The sequence below is a fragment of the Urocitellus parryii genome, chromosome 5 (genome assembly GCF_045843805.1).
Source record: "Urocitellus parryii isolate mUroPar1 chromosome 5, mUroPar1.hap1, whole genome shotgun sequence".
Classification (NCBI taxonomy): domain Eukaryota; kingdom Metazoa; phylum Chordata; class Mammalia; order Rodentia; family Sciuridae; genus Urocitellus; species Urocitellus parryii.
In genome coordinates this window covers 8,238,202-8,246,094 of record NC_135535.1, presented here as the reverse complement: position 1 = coordinate 8,246,094, position 7,893 = coordinate 8,238,202, and the positions used below count along the sequence as shown (strand labels likewise).

The window sequence follows — 7,893 nt, the reverse complement described above, 5'->3', positions numbered from 1 at the left end:
ATAAAGGTTCATCAATATCTTTAAAAAAATAAATAAATAAATAAATAAATAAAGGCTCCAGGAGAGAATATTTCAGATAGAAAGAACAACAAGCACAAAGACCTAGCAGACCCAAGAATAGCAAGGAAACCAGTGGGATAGCAGCAGAGTAAGCAAGAGAGAGCGTGGTAGATCATTAAATTGACTCTGGAGATGTAGAGAATGGATCACAAGAAATCAAGGGAAGAAGCAAGAAATCCAGTTCAAAGGAACCTAATGCACTGATCCAGGCAAGTGATAATAATGATGGTAGAATAGTCAGTTGCATGTCAGTTTGATTAAGGAATAATTCCAGTTATTCAATCAAACAAAGTATTCTGTGAAGGTATTTTGTAATTAATCTTCATAAGCAGTTGACTTTAAGCAAAGGAGACTGCCTAGATAATCTGGATAGGCTAATTCAATCCCTGAAAGGCCTTAAGAGCAAAACTGAGACTTCTCAGAAGAAATCTTACCTGTGGATGGCAGCTTCAACACCTGCCAAGAGTTCCAGCCTGTCCTTTTTGACAACCTATACTATGAATGTCACATTTGCTAAGCCAGCCTCCATAATTTTATAAGCCAATTTCTTACAATAAATTCCTTAATATTATATCTCCTACTAGCTCAGTTTCTCTGGATGAGCCCTACTATACAGATTTTGGTACCTGGAAGTGAGATGCTGCTGTAAAATATTCTTTAAAAATGTGGAAGTGTCTTTGAAATTGAAAATGAAGAAGGGCTAAAAGAATTTTTAGAACCATGATAGCTTTTAAGCCTAGATTGACTTAAACAGATTGTTGGTAGAAATATGGACATTAAAGATGCTCAGAAACAACACAGCCGGTCACCAAGGCCCCAAAGGCACCAATAGCGGGCACCAGGGTTAGGGATGTGAGGAGGTCAGGGAAGCAATTCTGAACCACAACTCAACAGCCACTTCAAGTGTTGACCAGTCTACATTTCACAGAAGACCAAAGCTGCTTTTGCTGCACCATGGAGATCAGTGTACACATCTATAATGTGGAGCTACTGATGGGGAAGGGATATGAGGACCACACGCAGATGTGCAGCATGGGCTGATAGAGGTGCCGCACCACTCCAACCTGCTGGGCAATGGGAGCAGCCCCAAATTCTCAGAGATCTCCGTGCTGATTGGAGATGATGCCCAGGTCGGGAAGAATGCCAAAGACAAGCTGGTTCTGGAGTTCACCTTCACCAAGTCAGTGTTGGCTGCATGCATGCACCATTAGAAGATAATGATTATGCCAGGCGCAGTGGCACATGCCTGTAATCCCAGTGGCTCGGGAGGCTGAGACAGGAGGATCACGAGTTCAAAGCCAGCCTCAGCAAAAACAAGGCACTAAGCAACTCAGTGAGACCCTGTCTCTAAATAAAATACAAAATAGGGCTGGGGATGTGGATCAGTGGTTGAGTTCAATCCCTGGCACCCCTCCCCCCGAAAAAAAGAAGATAATGATCATGCTGAGGAACCATATCTATATGTATTCCTTCTCCCAACAATCCCTGAAAGCAGTTTGACACCCAGGACAACCCCAAGGGGGCTCTGTGACTCTTCCCAATTTGGAGAAGCAACTACTTATGATCAGGATACAAGTGCAGAAGTCTGTAACTTATGGAGCTGACAAGAACAAAGCATGGTACCTCACCTGCTCTATTCACCATCAATGCACATCAGAATGACATGGTCTGCATATCCCTGAACCACTCAGACACCTTAACAGACAGGACTTGATGTGGGAGATTCTCAGTTGATATGGAGCACAAAAGATGCTAAAATTAGGAAATTCACTATTAAGAAAGCACACTGTATGGTCTGGGGCTGGGGCTCAATGGTAGAACGATTGCCTAGCACATGTGAGGCACTGGGTTCACTTCTCAGCACCACATAAAATATAAACAAATAAAATAAAGGTATTGTGTCCATCTATAACTAATAAAAATATTTTAAAAAATAATAAAAGAAAGCCCACTGCAGAAAGAAAACCACGGGTGTGGTTGAACCTTTTTTATTATTTTTTATTTGTTCTTTTTAGATATACATGACAGTAGAACGTATTTTGACATATCATACATACATGGAGTATAACTTCCCATTCTTGTGGTTGTACATGATATGGAGTTACACTGGTCATGGTATTCACACACGAACATAGGAAAGTTATGTACATTTCATTCTACTGTCTTTCCCATTCCCATCCCCTCTCCTATCCCTTCATTCCTCTTTGCCTAATCCAATGAACTTCTTCTATTCTTCCCTTCCCCACCTTATCACGTATTAGTATCCACATATCAGAGAGAACATTCCACCTTTGATTTTTAGGGATTGGCCTATTTCACTTAGCATGATAGTCTTCAGTTCCATCCACTTACCAGCAAATGCCATAATTTCATTCTTCTTTATGGCTGAGTAATATTCCATTGTGTATATGTACTATATTTTCTTTATCCATTCATCTGTTGAAGGGCACCACTGTTGGTTCCATTGCTTTGCTATTGTGAATTGAGCTGCTATGAACATTCATGTGGCCATTTCACTATAATACACTGATTTTAAATCCCTGGGATATATGCCAAGGAGTGGAATCACTGGATCAAATGGTAGTTCCATGCCAAGTTTTCTGAGGAATCTCCATATTGCTTTCCATAGTGGTTGTACCAATTTGCAGTCCCACCAGCAATGTATGAGTGGACCTTTCCCCCCACATGCTCGCCAACATTTATCGTTACTTGTATTCTTGATAACTGCCATTCTAACTGGAGTGAGATGAAATCTCAGTGTACTCTTAATTTGCATTTCTCTTATTGCTAGAGATGTGAAGTGTCTGTTCAGTTCCTTTACCCCATTTATTGACTGGGTTATTTTGTGTGGGTGTGTGTGTTAAGTTTTTTGAGTTCTTTGTGTATCCTGGAGATTAATGTTCTATTCTATCTCAGGTGCAGGTGGCAAAGATTTTCTCCCATTCTGTAGGCTTTCTCCTCACATTCTAGATTGTTTCCTTTGCTATGAAGAAGCTTTAATTTGATACTATCCCATTTATTAATTCTTGATTTTACTTCTTGTACTTTAAGAGTCTTGTTGAGAAATTGGGTTCCTAAGCTGACAAGATGGAGATGTGTGCCCACTTTTTCTTAGAGTAGGTTCAGGGTCTCTGGCCTAATGCCTAGGTCCTTGATCCACTATGAATTGAGTTTTGTGCAGGGTGAGAGATAGAGGTCTAATTTCATTTGGCTACATATGGATTGGACAATCTTTTACTAGTTCTGAAGAGATTAGGTATGTGACTCATGGATGCCTCAATCAATCATAAGCAGAAGCTAGAAACAGAGATGAGATTATCCAGGAAGGCTCTATGGAAGACCCTCTCATCAATGGAAAGAATTCCTGAGGTATACATAGGAAACCTACAAGGTTTCTAAAAATGCTTTATCAGCAGAAACGCTGCTAGCTTAGACTTAAAAGGTCAGAAAATAAATAAAGAAAAGCAGAGCTAGCGGTGTAGCTCAGTGGCACTTGCCTAGCATGTTTGAGGCCCTGGGTTCAATCCCTAACCCTGCCCCCCAAAAAGAAAGAAACAGAAAAGCTGTTGGTCTACATGCAAGAAACAAACTAATAAAACTACTCTGAACCATGAAAAGGAAGAGGAAGAAAATTCTGATTTATTCTACAAGATAGATGAATCTTGAGGACATTACATTAAGTGAAATAACCCAGTCACAAAAGAGACAGTGTGGTGCTTAGTCAAGATCATAGAAATAGAAAGTAGAAGGGTAGTTGCCAGGGGTTCCCAGGAGGGGAGAACAGGGAGTTATTGCATAATGAGTATACAGTTTCAGTTTTGCAAGATAAAAAGAATTCTGGGACAGTGTTGATGATTACACAATAAGAATGTACTTAATGTCACTGAACAGTACACTTAAAAATGGCCAATATGATAAATTTTTTGTGTACTTCACCACAATATTTTGGGACCTATTCAGCTGCAAACAAATACTATCTTTCAAAAAAAGGAAGCATAATCAAAGAGCAGAGACAGAGCCACAGACTCAGAAGGCAATCTTAAACTACAGAAAGCCTGGTGTGGTAGCACACATCTGTAATCCCAGTGGGTCAGAAGGCTGAGGCAGGAGGATCCCAGGTACAAAGCCAGCCTCAGTAATTTAGTGAGGCCCTAAGCAACTTAGAAACCCTGTTTCAAAATAAGAAATAAAAAGGGCTGGGGTTGTGGTTCAGGGGTTAAGAGCCCCTGGCTTCAAACCCTGGTATCAAAAAACAAAAATCTTAAAAATAAATAAATAAAAGTAAAGTCACTTAAAGCACAGAGATTGGTTCCAGGCATTAAAACTTAACAATTTTCACTGCTACATTTTGATGCTGCTTGGAACCAGTGGTCCATTTATCTGCATTTTCTCTCTTTTGAAATGGGGATATCTTACAGTAGATGGGGTAGAGAGAGAAGATGGGAGGGGAGGGGAGGGGGGATAGTAGAGGATAGGAAAGGTAGCAGAATACAACAGTTACTAATATGGCATTATGTAAAAATGTGGATGTGTAACCGATGTGATTCTGCAATCTTTGTAATGTTTTGAACAACCAATAAAACAAAAAAAAATAAAAATAAAAAAAATAAAGTGAAGGATAAAATTTAAACATTGTTCTCTGACCTCAACTGCTCCAGCTAGTCCAGCAGGTACACTTTGAAATTCCTTTTCTTTAGCAGCCTCCTGAGTTTTGAGCACAACTTCTTCATGCACCTTTTCAAAAAACTGGCTCTTTGCACGTTCTTCCAGATCAGCTATTTCCTCAAATTCTATCCAGTCCTTAAAATGAGTTGATTTAAAAAGAATATTTCATTTGTTCCTAAACTTTTACTGCTTATCTTCAATATAATGCCGCTTTAAGGTAAAAGTGTATTTTTCTACAATATTGTTTAAATATTATATCTTCTCACTGAGCCCCATAACTAATGGACAACATGTAACAACAACTGATGAACAAATAAAAAAAATAAATACATAAAAAAAAAGAAAAAAGAAAGAAATGGGGATATCTATAGCTATTATACTATGCCTGTCCCATAATTATAGTCTGGGAACAGATAACAGATGGTTTAGATGATGAAAATTTATATTTTGAGACTGAGGGTAATTTTTTTTTTCAGTACTGATGACTGAAACCCACAGTCTTCATGAATGACAGGTGAACCTTCTACCACTGAGCCACATTCCCAACCCCTGGAGCTGATGATATTTAAATGAGATCTTAGACTTGAGATGATGCTGCAATGGGTTGAGACTTTCAGGCCATTAGAATGGGATAAATGTATTTTAAATACATACATATATATTTTTTAGTTGTAGATGGACACAATACCTTTATTTTATTTGTTTGTTTGCTTTTGTTTACATGGTGCTGAGGAGCGAACCTGGTGCCTCACATGTGCCAGGCAAGCACTCTACCACTGAGCTACAACCCCAGCCCAGATAAATATATTTTTACATGTGAGACAGAAGTGAATCTTTGGAAGTCAAAGAATATACTATAGTAGTCATCTGAAAAATGGCCCCCAAAAGATATCCACTTCCTAATCTCTGGAACCTATAAATTTTATCTTATGCAAAAATAATTAATTAATTAATTAATTAATAAAAGGGAGATTTTGCAGATTTGATTAAAGATTGTGAGATGGAGGGGATCAGCTTGGTTTATCCAGATAGAACCTACATGCAATCATATCATAAGAAAAAAAGCCAGAACTCTAACAAAAATAAAGGAGAAAGAAATTGGTAAAGAGAGATTTGAAGGTTGAAGTGATGTTACCACAAATCAATGAATGCTAGTAGCCACCATAAGATGGAAAAAGTAAAGAACAGACAGACTCCCTTCTAAAAGTCTCTGGAAAGAATACAACCTTGGTGACACTTTCATTTTGGAGAAAAAAAAAAAACTGATTTCACATCTTTGACCTCCAAAATTGTAAGATAATAAGTATGTATTGTTTTAAGTCACCAAGTGCATAATAAATATAATAGTCAAAGGAACGTAAACTTACACAGAAAGCCTGAACAAAGGCTTTTAGTGGAGGTGGTAAGAAATGATGAGATTATGGCTATATCCTGAAGACAAAACTAACAGTTATTAACTTGATTCTATGAAGTGGGAAAGAATAAAAAGATAATTGCAAGGTTCTTGCCTGAGTAACCAGAAGACAAGTTAACATTTCACCAAACAAAGGAAAACTCAGGCTCAGCAATATGCAAGTCTGTGATGACCACAATGAAAACTGTTTTGATAGAAACTACTATGTTCTTATCTTTTACTTTGAATACTGTTCTGTTCTCTTTCTGGTTCACTGTTCTCTTTCATCTGTTCACTGCCCTTACCTTTACTACTACAGTCTTTTACAGACCAAAGTTCTAATAATTAACAAAGTTCTAATAATTAACAAGTTTTCACAAGAATATATTCAAGGAAATGTAAGTCAAAAGAAATACATTAAGGACACTGCCCTTTAAGGGAGGAAAGGATTAAGTGAGGGGGTTTCACTCACTCAACAAGTATTTACTGAGCACCTACAAGGTGCCATGACAGGGTCTATGCTGAATGCCAGGAGTATAGCGATAAAAATTCAGATATGGTCCCTGGTTTCAAAAAGCTATGACCAGGAATGGTGGTACATGCCTGCAATCCCTGCAGTTCAGGAGGCTGATTAAAAAGGATCTTAAATTCATGGCCAGCTTCAGCAATGTAGCAAGTACCCAAGCAACTTAGTAAAGACCCTGTCTCAAAATAAAGAAAATGGAGGCTGAGGTTGTGGCTCAGTGGTGGAGTGCTTGCCATGTGAGGCACTGGGTTCGATTCTCAGCACCGAATATAAATGAATAAAATAAAAGTCCATTGACAACTAAAAACTTTAAAAAAATGTTTTAAAGTGGGAGGTTAGAAATTTGGCTCAGTGGTAAATTGTTCCCAGGTTAAATACCAAAACAAACAAATAAAAAACAGCTGGAGCTGTAGCTCAGTGGCAGAGCACTTGCCTTGCACGTCTGAGGCACTGGGTTCAAACCTCAGCACCACATAAAAATAAATAAAATAAAGGCATGTTGTCCATCTACAACTATCAAAACATATTTTTAAAAAAACAGCTTACAAAAAAGAAAATCAAATAATTACACAATTATTTAATTATGTAACTGTAATTATGTAATTGTATAACTGTGGCTAGTGCTACAAAAGGAATGTTATGGTGGCTATGAACAATTAACATGGGGCCTGGGGCTGGAGCTTAGTGATAGAGCGCTCACATGGCATACGTGAGGAACTGGGTTTGATCCTCAGCACCACATAAAAATAAAATAAAGGTATTGTGTCCACCTACAACTAAAAAAAAAAATACATTAAAAAAATTAACATGGACTGAATGACTGTTATGTGCTAAATGTTTTACATGAAATTTTATTTAGCTCTCACAACTATCCTATTAGGAAACGGGAATTCATAAAGATTAATTCCCTTGCCCAAGATCACAGACAGTGAATGGTAGAGTTAGGATGAAAAATGGGTGCATTAAACTCCACAACCAATCACTACTTTCTAAATAGTAGAGAAACCAACTATGCTTTCTAAAAACAAAATAGGCACACACCTGTAATCCCAGCTACCCAGATGCTGAGGCAAGAGGATCACAAGTCTGAGGGCGGCATAAAATTAATAAAACCCTGTCTCAAAATTTAAAAAAAAAAAAATTAAGGGACTGGTGGTAGGGAGAGCATCCCTGGGTTCAATCCCTAGTAATGAAAAAAAAAAAAAATACCCAGAAAAAGTAGATAGAGAGTATTAAGAAGGTTACAATT

The 7,893-nt window shown here is 37.9% G+C and overlaps 1 pseudogene; it reads left to right on the top strand.

Moving 5' to 3' along the window:
- Positions 1-948: 948 nt before the first annotated feature.
- Positions 949-1,774, top strand: LOC113194733 (WD repeat domain phosphoinositide-interacting protein 4-like; annotated as a pseudogene).
- The last annotated feature ends 6,119 nt before the right edge of the window (positions 1,775-7,893 follow it).